This window comes from Pleurodeles waltl, chromosome 5 (genome assembly GCF_031143425.1).
Source record: "Pleurodeles waltl isolate 20211129_DDA chromosome 5, aPleWal1.hap1.20221129, whole genome shotgun sequence".
Taxonomy (NCBI): Eukaryota; Metazoa; Chordata; class Amphibia; order Caudata; family Salamandridae; genus Pleurodeles; species Pleurodeles waltl.
Window position 1 is genome coordinate 1,365,267,590 of NC_090444.1, and position 16,920 is coordinate 1,365,284,509.

The following is a 16,920-nucleotide window of genomic DNA, read 5'->3' on the forward strand; positions in this document are numbered from 1 at the left end:
AATAGATCAGGTATGATCCTGGCTCTTTGCCTGCTGCCTGGTCTGCAGCCTGCTGCCGCAAACCCTCCAGAGCAGGACATACTTCCATAACCTCACAGAGTGCCACCCTGGTGGGCCCCTATTCCTACTGCCACTTTGACAGCTCAGGCACCTCCCCCAGTTCAGCCACCTGTTCCCTTGTAGGCTCTGGGGTGTCACCCTCAGGTTCAGGCTCCTCCCGGACCATGGGAACTTCTGGGGCCAGTTTCCCATGCCCCTTGCCCTTCCTCCTAATGGCGGACTCCTGTGCCACTGTTTCAGCCTCCAGGGGCTTCTGACCACCCTGGCACTGCCATTGACCGGGTAAACACACAGACCCGCTCAGGCAGACCCAACATCTCCAAGTGTGACCTGTGCTCCACCTCCTTCCAAGGGGAATCCTCAAGGTCATTGCCAAGAAAACAATCTAGAGGAATGGTTGAACTCATAGCTACTTTCAAGGAACCTGAAACCCACCCCATTCAAAGGGAACCTCTGCCATTCTGCACAGGCACTCTAAGTTGTCCACTGCAACTACTTGGTGAAGTAAAAAGGGATCTATCTGCTCTTCAGACAGCAGGTGACTCCTCATTGTAGTCACACTGGCTCCTGTGTCTCGCGGAGCCTCCACCCTCTGTCCATTAATGGTCACCCACTGCCTGTACTTCTTAGTGTTTTCAAGCACAAGGGTTCTCTGGACCATCTCACTGTCCCCTAGTGAGACAAGGGTCAATTCATCTGGCTCCCACCCAACTGGAACCAACTCCTGCCCAAGCGCTACACTGGCTAAACCCTGTGACTGTACACCAGTGGGTGCCGGTGTCCCCTTGGGGCATTTGGGATCCCCTCTCACATGACCCACCTGGTCATATGCATATCACTTGTGGGGACTCCCCTCCACAGGTTTACCTTTAGATAAACATGGCTTCTTCCCACTAAGGGGCTGGGAATCCTTATCCTGGGATCTAGGTTGGGGTCCTTTAGAGAACTTCCACTGTTTATCCTTACATCCCCTTTCTTCTGAGAGGGTCTAAGCTCACCCTTGGCGTGCTCTCCCCCATACCTCTTCTGGACCCTGGTTCTCTCCCAACAGTCTATTTTCTGCACAAGCTTCCTTGGGGCAGTCAGCTTGTTGTCAATTAGGTGCTGGAGCAGCTGTGGAAAAAAAGGGGCATATTTATACTTTGCGCTGAATGTGCATCATTTTTTTTTACACCAATTTGATGCAAATTTAACTCCATATTTAGATTTTGATGCTAGACCTGTCCGGATGGTTTTGTCTCAGGAAATGACGCTAGGCTGGTTAACGGAATTGTTTTACCTCTAACCAGTCTAGCATCATTTTTTAAGGCAATGCCCCCTTCCCCCGTACTCCCACCTCCACCCGGCTAACGTTATCTTTCCTGACGCTAGCCCAACCTTAGCACCCGCTTGCAGGATTCCATAAATTTGGTGCACGGCTGGTGTTTTGGAATGATACAGGCCAGCGCTATACTTTTTGCCGCAAAACTGCCTTTACACAGTTTTGTGGCAAAAAGTATAAATATGGGCCAAAGACTGTACAAATGCTCCCAAGAAATGAAAGTGTAAAGCCCTCATGTGTTGTGATCTTACTGCCCTTCACCCAACCATCCAGTGACCTGCAAACGGAAGCTACACACTCCAACCAAGTTTGGGACACCATCTTTTTGTAAACTTGTCCCTATACTGCTCAGGAGTCAGACCATATCTTGTGAGAAGGGTGTCCTTCATTATGGTACAGGTGATTCCCTGAAGATCCCCTAAGGATGTCAGAGTGTCCCTCCCCTCCACCTCAAAGTGCTTCCACAGACCCCCCCCCAATGTGCTTCAGGGACCATGTTCATATGGAGAGCAAACTCATACCCCTTGAACCACAAGTATATGTCATCCTCCCTCATATAGTCCTTCACTAAGTCTTTAGGAATGTGTAACCTTCTCTCAGGCTGCACTGAGGTACTGATGGCACCATCCCTACTGGACTGTCTCCACTGATCCAGCTCCCTCAAGCTGAGCTCATGAGCCAGCAGTAAATATTATTATTCACTGGCCAGCCTCCTTCCTTCCATCTCCATTTTGAGCCTCTCTAGTTCCATCTGGTGACTTCTCTCTGTCTGTCTGTCCTGTAACTCCTCAGGAGTCAGACCCTTGGATGACATGCTGCTACGTGCCCTGGAGACCCTCCCCAGGCATAACAGGTACATCCACTACCACATCATGATTACTCTGCTCCTCCTCATCCTCAACCTCCTCCTCTGTGTGCCCCCAGCCCCCTTGGCTGTCATCCAGGCCCCCAGTGCCTTTTGCAGCTCCTCTTTCCCAGAGGAGCTCTTAATGGGACAGGCAGGATCCATACAGAACTGTTTCAGTTGAGCAACTGTGTAACTTTCCAGTTTCCCTAACTCAAAAACAACTCCAGCTGATGCATCTCCAGATTGAAACATGATGCCAAATCAAATGTGCAAAGTTCCAAGGCAGAATAAAGAGTTCCCAATGAGAAGTTCAAGAATCAATAAAAAGAACCCCAAAAATATGGAAGCAGGAAAAAAAATTGTAAAAGAGAAAAAGTAAAAACAAGTAGTATGGGGTCACGTAATGGCCTGCACTGAAAACAGTAGTGTACACTTAATCACTGTATGTCACGTACAAGCACAAGTCCAATCCTCACCGCTGATCACCAATGTTAGAAATGGGGTCTTTGGTTGGCAGTCAGGTTACCCCCTGTCCAAGCAAGGACCCTCACTCTAGTCAGGCTAAAGGAGAAACACACCTGGTTAACACCCACTCACCCCCTTAGTAGCAAGGCACGAGCAGGCAGGCTTAAATCAGAAGCAATGTGTATTTGTACCAGTACACACAGTGATACAGTGAAACACTACAAAATGGACACCAAACCAATTTAGACAAATAGGCAATATGTATCTAAATCAAAAAAGACCCAAACAACAAAAATCCAACATACACAAGTTAAAATATGAATTTTTTAAAGGATAAGAGTCTTACTCCATAGAAAACAATGGAAACAATGATTTTGCACAAAGTACCTTATCTGCGTCAAAAATAAAGCCGTACCAGCGGGCATGAGTCTGAGAAGTCAGCGATGCATCGATTCCTTCCTCACAAAGGAGGCTGTGCATTGTTTTTTCTCCATTCGGGTCGGCGATGCGTCCTTTTTCCCCCTCGCAAAGAGAGTGATGCATCGATTTCCAAACAGGACACTTCAGATCCGCGCAGGGTCAGGATGACTTTGACGCCCAGGGACGATGCGTGGAAAATCCGGTTGCACTGTGTTAGAAAACTGTGCTGTGTGGGGTTCGCGTCATTATCAGCAGCCGCAAGCGGGCGTGGTGGGTCGTTTCTCCAGCCACAATGCATCAATCTCCCAGCTGCGATGCAGGTCGAGCATAGATCTCAGCCTCGAAGCTGGTGGCCTGTCGTTTATCAGCCACGTTGCAGATGGTCCATTGAAAATTTCCCTGCACGCCATTCTGTGCATGGATTTTCAGCTCTTGTTCTGCCAACTTCACCTTTCAAGGGCCCAGGGACTGGATAGGGCACCACTTGACAGGGCAGGAGCCTCAGCAAATAGTCCAGGTGCTGGCAGAGGAAGTCTTTGATGGCCCTGAGACTTCAAAACAGGAGGTAAGCTCAGTTCAAGCCCTTAGAGGTTCTTCCTCAAGCAGGAATGCACAACAAAGTTCAGTCTTTGTCCCCTTTCACAGGCAGAAGCAGCAACTGCAGAATAGCCCAACAAAGCACAGTCATAGGCGGGGCAGCACTTCTCAGCTCTTCAGCTCTTCTCGTTGGCAGAGGTTCCTCTTGAATCCAGAAGTAATCTAATTTTCAGGGGTTTTGGGTCCAATACTGATACCCCTTTCTGCCTTCGAAGTTGGTAAACTTCAAAGGAAAGTCTCTCTTGTTTGCAAGATCCTGCCTTGACAAGGCCAGGCCACAGACACACACCAGAGGGTTGGAGACTGCATTGTGAGAGGGCAGGAACAGCCCGTTCAGGTATTATTGACCACTCCTCCCTCCACTCTAGCACAGATGGCTCATAAGGATATGCAGGCTACATCCCAGCTCCCTTTGCTTCACTGTCTAGAGGGGATTTACAAACAGCCCAACTGTCAAACTGACCCAGACAGGGAATCCACAAACAGGCAGAATCAAGGAATAGATAAGGCAAGAAAATGCATACTTTCTAGAAGTGGCATTTTCAAACTAACAATCTAAAAAACAACTTCACTGAAAGATGTATTTTTAAATTGTGAATTCATAGACCCCAAACTCCGTATTTCTACCTGCTCTCAAAGGGAATCTACACTTTAATCATATTTAAAGGCAGCCCCCATGTTAAACTATGAGAGAGATAGGCCTTGCACAGTGAAAAAACGAATTTGGCAGTATTTCACTGTGAGGACAGGTAAAACACATCAGTGCATGTCCTACGTGTAACACACACTGCACCCTGCCCATGAGGCTACCTAGGGCCTACCTTGGGGGTGTCTTACATGTATAAAAAGGGAAGGTTTAGGCCTGGCAAATGGGTCACTTGCCAAGTGGAATTGACAGTTTAAATCTGCACCTACAGACACTGCAGTGGCATGTCTGAGCCATGTTTACAGGGCTACTCGTGTGGGTGGCACAACCAGTTCTGCAGGCCCACTAGTGGCATTTGATTTACAGGCCCTGGGAACCTCTAGTGCCCTTTACTAGGGACTTATTAGCAAATCAAATATGCCAATCATGGATAGCCAATTACACATACATTTCACACAGAAGCACCTGCACTTTAGCACTGGTTAGTAGTGGTAAAGTGCACAGAGTATCAAAAATAGAGTCTAGCACACATCAACAACCTGGGAAGCAGAGGCAAAAAGTTAGGGGAGACCACGCCAAGGATGCCAAGTCTAAGACCTTAAGATATCTTTTAAGTGTAATTTCCCATTGGGAGCAGATAGAGTTCAGGAGTTTGGGGTCTCTGAACTCACAATTTAATAATACATATTTTGGTGAAGTTGGTTTTTATATTGCAAGTTTGAAAATGCCACTTTTAGAGAGTGGTCATTTTCTTGCTTAGCCATTCTGTGCCTCTGCCTGTCTGTGGAATGGATGTCTCAGTCAGGATGGCAATTGGGCTGTTTGTGAATTCACACTAGACAGCCAGGGAGCTGAGGTGTACCCTGCATATCCTGGTGGGTCTTCCTGAGCTAGAGTAGTGGGAGGAGCTGACACTTGCACTGTCCTTACACAAAGCAGTCTCCAACCCCCTGGATTGTGTGTGGGGCCAGGGCAGTGAAAATACTTCTTTTTAAAACGTGCCTACTTCAAAAATGGAAATGGGTATAACTACTGGACCTGTAACCCCACAAAGTTAGAACACTTCCTGACTGAGGACATTCTGCCTGGAAGAAGAGATGAATGTTATAGGAGGAACTGCCTTTCTGCCAGTTGCTTTGCTGTGGTGACCTGCTGCTTGCTGCTTCTCTCCTGGGAGGGAAAGGACTGGACTTTGCACATCTCATTTCCAAAGGTTCTGCAAGGGCTTCGACTGAGCTTGCTTCCTGTTAAGCACTATCAGGGACATCAACCACTTCATCAGCCCGCACCCTGGCTCTCTTGCTGAGAGTCCTGACTAGCCAAGTGATTCCAAATCCAGTTCCAGGGGGCCTTGTGTGTAAGTTCTGGTGCAAACAAGAAGAAACCAAGCACACTGACTCAAGAGCTACTTTGGAACCTGCACCGCTGTTGAGTCACTGCTGCTGCCTGCACTGGAGCCATTGACCCCGCTAAGTGCAATACAGGCCTTATACCGCTGCAGTGCCTCCAAAGTCTCACACCGAGTGCCATGTCACCGACATCCATAACTCCTGACTCCGCTGTAGCACCTGTGGCCCCTTGATGTGATTATGACACCACAAAGGCAATGCCTCGCATCTTGACCTGCTGGATTGATTGACTTTGCTGGGTTATAAGCAACTTACGCCTCACCTCCCTGGTAGCAGTAAGTAACTGATGCCTCACTGGTTCCAATGTCACCTCACGTCCCCGACTCCGTGCAACATCTTTGTTTCCTCATCGTTTTCCAAGGTACTGTACCTGGGGTCCGTGCAACTCTGTGACTGGCTCACACTGCCTCATGAGTTACTTCGGAGAGTTGGGAATGACTCCGTCAAGATGCTATGATAGCCCCAGTTGGAGCTATTGTGTTTCTAATTGCTATACTAAGATTTAAACTTTTAAAATGTGTATCTTTGCTTATGTATGTTGGATATTTGTTGTCTTGGTCTTGTTTTACTCAGTTGAACTCATATAAATATTGGCTATGTTCCTAAACTGGTGTGAAGCACTTTTTTGGTGTTTTCACTGTGTTACTGTGCATGTGTGTGTGTGTGTGTACAAATGGTTTACACATTGCCTCTGAAATAAGCTTGGCTGCTTGAGCCAAGCTACGAAGGAGGTAAGCAGGGTTATCTTCACTTTGTGGCTTCCTTACCCTGTCTAAGAGTGTCCCTACTTGGACAGGGTGAAAACCACTGCCATCTAGAGACTCCGTTTCTAGCACCGGCTCTAACCACTGCGCATCCACACAAGCAGACCAGCGGTCAAACATGTACTCATCACCCTGGCTTACAAGCAGATGTATGCACAGACCACCAAATATGCAGACCTCCAAAACAAACCAATGTGGGTGGCTCAGTGAAATAAACATTCCAGCTGGTAGATGTGGTGTTGTGGGCATTGAACTCCAATAGTCAAGTGATCCCAATATCTTCAAACACCCCAGGTTATACCTTTGCAGCTCAGCAAGTTCTCTCCAGTTGATTTAGCATCTATAGACACCACCCTCGTTCCTTGATCCCATACAATTAGTGTAAATGATACGATCAAATAGTGACTGGGACCTCTCAAAAACTGAATTCTAGATCAGAAATAAATTTAAAAGATTTATTACAGGAAATCTCCTGAGGCATTCCAGAAAATATAGTAAGAAAAGACTCAGATACAAAAATATAATGTCATCTTCAGAAATATTAATCTTAGTAAGCAGCTATTCCCTATATTTAAGTGCATACTCATGAAGAGTTTTGACAGCATTCTAAGTAAGGAAAATCCCAATAAAGTCAGACGGAGTTTCAGGTGTAAAATGAGAAGTCAACCCTGATTCATTAAAAATACAGGGTTTTATACACATTTTATGCATTAGCAATTAGCAGAACTGTAGATTTAGTACAGCATGATCACCGTTTGCTCACTCTGGGCAAACATCACAAACATTAATTCTTAGTACTAAACAGTTTTTAAATGTAAGATATATCTCCTCTTGCTACCTCAGCAATATTAGTTCAGAAATGTGCAAATACAGTGTGAACCATTTTCTAGACGATCTCCTTTAGGAAATGATTCCATCAGCAGGCCCACGTTGGAACTTCCAGGGGAAGTCCTTCAAAATGATACATAGAGAGCACAAATAAAGTTTAATTCATGATACACACATTTTAACAAATTGTATAATTGACATTAAACCACCGATGTCAAAGGGAACTGTGAGACGGCAAAGTTTACAGTGACTATCTGATTAGGAGGGAGGTAACTAGGAGCAGGGTAAATGACAAAACAGAAATCAGCATCCATTTCTAATAAAATGGTGTCTCACTCCAAAATATGATGTGACTAAATTATGTTTAAACACTTCTGAACTATATTTATCTGTTGTTTAAAGTGCAATAGCATCAGTTCACCTGATACGACAACTTGCAACTTAAAAATTAGATAGAGATTCACACAAATAATTTGTCAGATGGAAAGTGAGTCTTTGGGAGGGTTCTGCATCTCAGAGAGTTACAGTGAATGAGTGCAAGATGTCCACCATGTCTGTCTTTGTGGTCATTCCACAAAAATGGAGTGTTTGGGAGGAAGAAGAAGGTCAAGAGCATGGATAGATGAGGCATTGAGCTACATTTCAGTGAGGATCAGGATGTTAAGATTATGGGTCAGGATGGAGTCTGATAGCTCAAGATAATGATTGACTGCAGATCAGGGAGTAGCATGCAGTTCAGGGAGAAGCTGCTTTCTTTCTGACATGGCTGATCCGGGAGGGTAGTTGGGATCTGTATCAAGTTACGAGGGAATGAGCGTGCACTGGGGTGGTGTCTATGAGTTTTAATGTGGTCAGAGATGATAGAGTTAATCTGGCAGGCCCCTATGGGAAAGGTTGAAGAGGGGGTGGTGACAGATCAGAGAAGCTGGTAGCGAAATTTGAAGCACCATAACTCTTTAGGAGATGGAGTAGGTCTGAGTTGTCAAGGGGAAGTTGTGTTAATTTGGGTCTTGTTGGGCAGCTATCTCTCATTATGATGGAAAAGTGTGAGGGGAGTGTCCGCAAGGGTGATAAGGATAGGAGTGGCAGGAAAACAGAGAGTTACTAAACTGGAATAAAGCTGAAGTGAGGATGGCCAGTGAGAGAGGTGTGAGAATGAGGAAAAGAGCTTGTTGAAAAGAGGCCAATTGTTTTCAGTAATTGTGATAGGATAGGGCTGAACTGTCAGGAATGGACTCTGCAGGGTTGAGGTGTAAGAGGGGGAGGGTGATTGTCTAATATTGCTGCTTTCAAACAAAATATGTATGCCTTGGCATTTCATAAGTTACAAAAATGCCACACAGACATTAACTAGAGCTCTTTTAAAGTGCCATGTATACATTTACTGTTAATAATGATATGGGCTCTTACTTTCATGGAATGAAATGTTTTTGCCATTTGAATGACACAATAGCTGCTATTACGCAAGTTATCGAGAACTCTTCTACTGTGCTTAGTTATCTACATATGGGGCCAGATGTAACAAACATTTTTGTGATCACAAATGGCCCAATGGGCCGTGTGGGATGGCAAAAATGTATTTTGGTATATGTCAAATCCAATTTGAGATTCGTTAACTTGTTACCAAATAGCAAATTTTATTTGAGACTACATACCGATTCAGTATTAGGAAGGGGTGTGTCAAGAGCGTCCCTTCCTAATACCGAATCGCAGAGGTATGTATGATTGTTTTGTGAGCATGAATGCGGTTGCAAAACAATTCCAGTTACCACCAATTTCAAATTGATGGTAACTCATTCGCAAAGGTGAGGGGGTCCCCAAGGGACCACTTCCTCTTTGTGAATACATGCAAAAACATTTTTTAAGAGCAGGCAGTGGTCCTATGGACCACTGCCGGTTCTTAAAAAATGAAAACAAAGCTTTTCATTTTTCTTTTTTAAACGCATCCCCTTTCCCTTTATGGAAAAAGGGCTTCATTAAAAATAAAAATTGCTATATTTAAAGCAATCACAGACATGGTGGTCTGTTGAGCCCAGTACGCCACCATCCCTGTGATTGAAGCCATACACAATGGGTCGCAAATTGTGACCTACCTCATGAATATTGCTGAGGTAGGTCTATTTGCGAACCCTCGCAAATCGCTATATGAAATTCCTGGAGTTTCATACATTCCAATATTGATTACTTAATTGCGGTTCGCAAAAAATTGCAACTAGGCAATCGCTATTGAAAAAAATAATGATACATCTGGCCCCTGGTGATTGGTTTTAATGACAACTGTTTTTAAACAATGACTACTGTTATGTGGAGAGTAGTGTAACTCACCGAATCCTGACTTCAAATGAAGATTTCAGTGAGTGTTGATTTGGATCACACAGCTATCACACGTCTTTTTGAAATACCCTCTGTATAAACTGCACTTTCTTCTGGCATCAGTGAGCAAAAAAGTTTGAAAACCCTGGTGCTTCAAATAAATGCATGCATATTTCTTTCTCTCAGAAAATCTGGAAGTAATTCCCGTTTCTTGCATGTAGTATCCAGTAATTTACCTTGAATTGCTGTGTAGCCATTTCAGTTATAGCACCATGCACGTTAGTTTAATAAACTAGGCCGCTGTGCACCTCGACATATTTTATTCAGCTTCACATTGTTATTTTTACAATAACCAGTTTTACGGCATTGTTTTAATTTCTTCTATCTAACTGTTTTGCTTAGCCCAGCACTATGTTCTCAAACAACACATTCTTGATCACTTTCTGCTTCAGTCAAGGCTACAGTTTGGTACATTCCCGGTGAACGTGGTAGAAGTTTAGTCTCCAACATTCGTAGAAAATACACATCCTTACGTAGGGACATTTTCTTAGAACATTAGCTGTGTTATTATAAAAACACTTCCTAGTCCCATTACACGTTAAAAGGGAGATTCCAGCCAGGGAACCACAACTATATGCTGAATGCTTCGATGCAGATGCTAACGCAGACTACAGGCCTTTGCTCAGGTATGAGGGTTGATGTCGTCCCGGGGGAACCAGAAAGGCAGGATTAGATCTTAAAATGCTGTGCTCAAATTATGATTCAGATAGAAAATAGTCCATCGACTTTAGTGGTAATATGATAGCATTATTCTTATACTTCACTCTCATCGTCACCATTTTAATATTGTTATGTTGTGTCGTTCTGGTTATTGCAGCTCACGCTTTGCTATCTAAAATGCAGTTGTTTTATTAAACCAGTCTTTCAAACTTTTACTGCTTTCATTGTCATTTATATATGAGACCGAATTGTGAATGAGAGAACCGGATGCGACCTGAGTGACCACGACTTCCCTGAGAAGTATGATATGTCATGCGCTCGGCTGCCCAATCATCTCTACCTTTTGGGAGAGATGAGGCACTGCTGGTTAGCCGGAGCAAAACACGGATTTGGAGTGACAGGTGTCACCCACCGTGGGCCAGACTCAGTCTCCCACACTGTGGAAGATCTTGCTGCTCAAAATCCAGTAGTCTCATTAGAATAATGAGAGCCTACGCGACATGGCGCCGCCAATGTTTGGTCAGGCTCTAATTTTCGGGTCCTCCGGAGTATCTCTGTCTCATTATATATAATGACACCTCAATGCCATATGCGGAGACGTCTGTGGTACTGAGGATTTCCACCACAGCTGTGTAGGTAATCATATTATAAATGGCGGTTGTTCAAGCTTGAACTTTAAAAGGAAACCCCATTTTGGCGTGCCTTCTCTGAACTCATAGTGTTACTATCATGGCAAATCCCCAACATGTACAAATAGCTGTTAACCTGAGATAACATCTCACAGCACACATATTAGCAAATGGCCTAACGGCCCAGGGAAGTCCAGTCACATTCGTGGTGGACACCCATGCAGCTTATAGAACAGAACTCTCTTACTCTTGGGTCATATTTCCAGCAGTTGATGGGAACACAAATACATTTCACCAATATACACGTGCGAACGCGCCTGGACAATACAGAGCGCACGCATATTTAGAGATACCTCTATCTTATCAAGAACATAATAATTGGCTTGATGGCGCCCTACCCCATACAATATTACCAGTAAGGTTAGGTCCACTAAGTAATGACGGTCCTACCTGGCCTTTATTGGCCACCTATACACCACATCCTGCGTTTGGAAATTTAGCAGTAGCGGAGGTTCGTCGCTTATACATTGAGTTAACGGCAATATATAGACGATTAGTACAATTTGTGATGCAAACATTAAATAAAAATGCAGCACAGTATAGTCATACACGCACCTATGCAACACAAAATTCACATAGCACTGCACTAATGAGCAACATAGCGCGTAAAAAATACAAAACAACACTAGACATTTCCAATGGGTTTTTCTGCCAGAATATAGCACCTAAAGCAGAGACTTAACAAGCTTTAGCGCACGAGGCTCTCAGAAAAAATTCTGTTGTTTACCTCAGGGGTATAAGAACAGCCCAGGACTGTTCGCGGCTCGTGTCACTGCCATTTTACACGAGATCGACCCTGAAGCATTGTCCTATGTAGATGATATATATCTCACGGATGATGAATTATTACAACATTTAAGACGGGTAGCCTGCATTGTTGTAGGGTTTGCCGAATTTGGCTACAAATTTAACTTCAAAAAAACAAAAATTGCCTTCCTCAGTGTCCTGTTTCTAGGATATGAGCTGTCAAGTGAAGGGAAGAGCCTAGCGCCACAATTCTTAGAAAAGCGCGCACAGTTACAACCACTGAATACAATTAAAAAAAAACAATCATTATTGGGTTTCTTAAATTTTGGCAGGACCTACATTCCAGATTATGCTACGCGCATAAAACCTTCATATGACTTAATAGGTCCCGATTTTTCAAGTAAATTCTGGACAACGGAGCAAACACGCATCCTTAGAGAAATACATACATACATGCTTGCAGCACAACATTTACACACAAAGGACAACAAAACACATTTGGTCATCAGGGTAATAGCTGGGGCCTTCGGTTTCACCTATGTGACATTTAATGAAGGTGAGACAGTCCTGATTGCCTACAAATCACATTTGTATTCAGCAGCTGAACAACTCTTTGCTCCCACAGAGAAAACTCTCACTGCCGTACAGATGGCTGTTATTAAAGAAAGACCTCTTGCCCAAGGCAAACGTATTATTGTCGTTTCTCCGATCCCAGCCCTAGAGGCTGTTACATAAGCTAGTATTCCGAAAGTAAAAGCACTACATCCACGTTGGATACAATGGGCTACGTCTGTAACAGCCACTGATGTAGACTACATTTTTGACCCAAAGTTACAAACTCAAGAATTCCTACAATATGAAGTAGAATATCCAGTTACAGCAAATACCTTGCCTATTGATCAGTATCATAGAGTCATGTACACCGATGGCTCTTCACAATCTGCAATTGGAACTAAACATCAATATTCTGCTGCTTGTGCAGTCGTAAGTGGCTACATGGAAGGGGATACATTTTGTCCTCTACATACCTTTACACAGTCCCTAAGGGATTGTACAGCACAATTGGCTGAGCTAAAAGCTCTGCTGATGGCACTGGAACACACAGATCGGGCACAGCCTACGCTGATTTTTTGTGATTCATTTTATTGTGTACAGTACTTTAATGAATACCTGCATTATTGGCGCCAGAATGGGTTCAGAGACTCCAAAGGCAACGCCATTAAACACAGACTGTGGGGGAAAGTAGCTGACCTGAAAGAAAAGCTACCTAATGTCCAGGTTGTGCATACACTTGGGGCCAGATGTACAGAGCGTTTTGCATGGTGCAAACAGCGAATTTCGCCTCAAGGGCATTCAGGGACATCATGGCTTAGTTGGGAGTCCAACTACAGTACTCGTCTCCATTTCATCCTGAGGGAAATAGTGTTGTGGAGCGATTAAACCGCGATTTAAAGCAATCCATAACAGCCAGAGTCTTAGGTACGGGTCGTAGTTGGCTTAATCATCTGTATGGAGTCCAGAGAGCACTAAATAACCTGCCTAGAAGATCCCTGGGGGGTCGTACTTCATGTGAGTGCCTGTTCAGAACTCAAATGTATGTTCCGGATCTTGATGGTCCTGGCGTGGAGGCAGCAGAAATACCTTTTGACATAAATGAACGTGTCACTGTCTTACAGGAATTGCAACAGTTCCATGATGATAATTCTTCCAAAAGTGCCGCCTCCACAGGAATTAAGGATGTGCCAGTAACATCTACCGGCTGGATTCCCAGAGTTGGGGATCTTGTACGTGAAAAAGTTGCAGTGAAAAAGGAATTTGGCCCTTCTTATCGAGCACCAGTCCCTGTACTAGGGATACACGGCACAAGAACTGTTTTTCTACCTCCATTGGCAGGTGCCAAAGAAAATTGTTTTGTCCCAATTGACAATGTCAAATTACACCATGTGGCCGATCCTGCACAGCCGACCAAGAGGAACATCCAGTAGTTCCCGAATCCCTCTCACTACTGGTGAAGAAGTTTCACTACAAGTTGTTTATACCAACACTGATAGCTCTCCGAGCTTGAGGAGGGTGGAAGATGATCTTGCATTAGTTCCACTAACATCAACTAACTTAGAAACATTTGACCAAGTCAACTCGACTACAAGCCAAACGGATGGTGCTGCCTATAGTATGCCACCACAGGAAACACCAACTCCACCACTGACAACGGCTACGCCATTTGCACGAAATGCCTCTGGGTATTTTTCCGACTTCAACGATGATTTCTCAGACTCATTTGCCTCTTCGACAGCTGATTTGTCAAGTGCACGTAAGCTAACAAACTGGCTTAAAGAAACATATTTCATTTTTCCATGGAACTATATATGGCTTTCTCTGACTGTCCTAGCCTTTCTACTTTGGATTGGTTTTGTTATTACCTTTTTCTTATTAATACATGGTCATTTTCTTCCTGAAAGATCAACAGTTGAACAGGTGGAGGAGGTTTTGAAACCACATTTTTCGTCACACAAAGTCTGAAGAGATTTATCCTTTGTGAACATTTCTGAAGTGCCAATTCCTGATGGGATTGTTTGGGACAAAGTAATGTTTGATATATATGGTCCCACGGAAACTATTAAAATACCGTATGTGTTCAAATTATCAATGAATGATATAGTAATACCAGGCATTGTATCTAATGATGGGGATGTGAAAACAGTTGATTCTATGATGACAGAATTGCAATATTACACTGTCTTTCAAAAAAGAAGATGCTTACCAATTCAAAGAACATTATGATGATATGCATTGCTATAATTATTATGGGCACCACTTCATACATAGAGCGAGCAGTCCCAAAATGGTATTTAATTACACGCAATGGGAACATTGTCCAACTCTACCGCAAGGGAGTTCTAAAACATATTCTGAAAAGTTTGCATATTTTTCTGGGCACAATCAAAAGAATGCTGAATCGTATTACTTTAAGGTACCAACTACTAAGGATATACACATGTTATTGACTAATACGAAATTTAGATATTCGGAATCCTTTGTTTCCTGGTTATCAATAGAAGGCTATGAATATTGGTCCAAATCAATTGATCTGAAAAGAAACAGTGTTTAGAGCATGTCTTATTCCTGTTCAGATGATCTTCTTAAATGAAACTGTGCAACAAACAAGTTGTTTATGCTTAGCAACAATCAGAGAATTAAACATGCCCAGTATACCTGCCCCTGCAAAATTTTACAAATGGTAAAAATACACGAATGCAACTAAAGATGAGCTTGATGAGTGGGTCCAGAATGGTACGTTTAATGCTTCAGTGACACGTCCAGGGGGGTGGTTATTGTGGCCAATAGATACCAATGGGTGTCATCAATGTTTTATTAACTCCTCGGGGGTTTGAAGATGAGTAGGCCAGACCGTCGCTATTTATCTCCAGAACATGCAGATATAATTACAACATATAGTGTAGCAAAATTATGCCAACAGTGGCTAAAATCATCCTCACCAAACGCGGTTAAAGAACACCTCAATCTCTTGTCTAACACCACTGACTTACAAGATTTCTTGTCAGGCCCCAGAACACCACGTAGGAAGTGTTTCCTATATGCAGTATACAATGAAATATGGAAACTTTCCCAATAAGATGCTGCTGTCCGGTTAAGGCAAATAGATCAGGAAAATCTAAAAAAGGCATTAGCTGTTGTGGATAATGGGATTAACACCTTGTCCGACCGGATATATTCAATTAACAACATTGTCTCTTCTGCTATAGACATTATACAATCTGATATGTATTCTTTATACCAATGACAGAGTCAGATCAGGTCCATTATGCAGTTGGGTTGGACGCTTCAAACATTGAAGGGCAGTCGTGTTCCATGGCAGCATGTCAGTGCAAGGGAGATATTTTCTTCTTTTAATCTGACGCAACAACAACAGCTAATGGCTAAGAAAGAGTCGACTTATGTCGTGCTTAACATCGAGAAATTAGAAAAGTTTCCTTTTACCGTGGCCAAAATACCATCGGCAGAGTGGTTAATACACGGGGTTATTAATCTGCCTATTTCCACACTACAATTCACCTCCTGTTTGAAACACATTCCGGTAGGCAGACATGTAAAGCTGGGAGATAGTTACATCCATGAGGTGTGGGAGCTTCCCTTCTCGCAGAAATGCATCAATGGCATGAAAGATGTCATTCTTAGCAGTAGTGAATGTGAGACTTCTGTCAGCCATTCAATGATTTGTAAACAGATGACCTTGCATGGGGCGTGTCACGCCTCGGCTACAAACTTGGCTTGTTATCTTAAGGGAGTTCCAGTCCCCTTGATTAGACCTACGTTCCAGGTGCTTTCAAACGGCAGCTACGTCCTTCTCAATAGTGAAGACTGTTGTGGCATGCGAGCCGGAATAGTTTACGTTGTTTCGGTCTCTAAGATCGTTACATGCTGCGGGAACGTACTGTTTCCCCCCACTAAATTTAAGGAGGTAGCTGATATCTGGCCTTACATTGCTACTTCAAACATGAATTTTGACAAGTTAAGTAGACTCAAGGCTTTATTGTTTCAAAAGCATGTGGCCCTTACATCTGCACGCGAGACCTACGCACTTCAAGTGGCAAGGTCATCAGCAGAAATACAGTCCCTGTTAAATACAAACTTTCCGAGACACTTTGGTGAACTCGTGGGACGAATATTTAATGCGTGCAGCATGACTGGAATAGCACATTTTTTCAAAGCTGTTGGTTCTGGTTTTGTTCACACCTTCTCCTCCATATTCGGTTTGATACCTTCAGCTATCCACTCAATTTTCGGTAATATTTTTGGGGGATTTCGTATAACTTTGGCTTTATTAGCTGGCATCCTGCTGTTGCTGTTGTTTATGCGCAATGGCTGTCCCACCGCAACAAGGGCAAATGACGGCGCTCCCATCAGTGCAGCTGTGTCGTGAACGTATGATGCAGCATTTTGGAGCAACACTCCTGGAGCATTTGGAGTGTGACTGGTCTTTGTCATTCAGACCGGTTTTGTATTGCGTGCAGCCCGTGTTCCGGTGCCTTTGGTGCTCTTTTGAACATGCACTGGAAGTTTGTCTTTCACAGC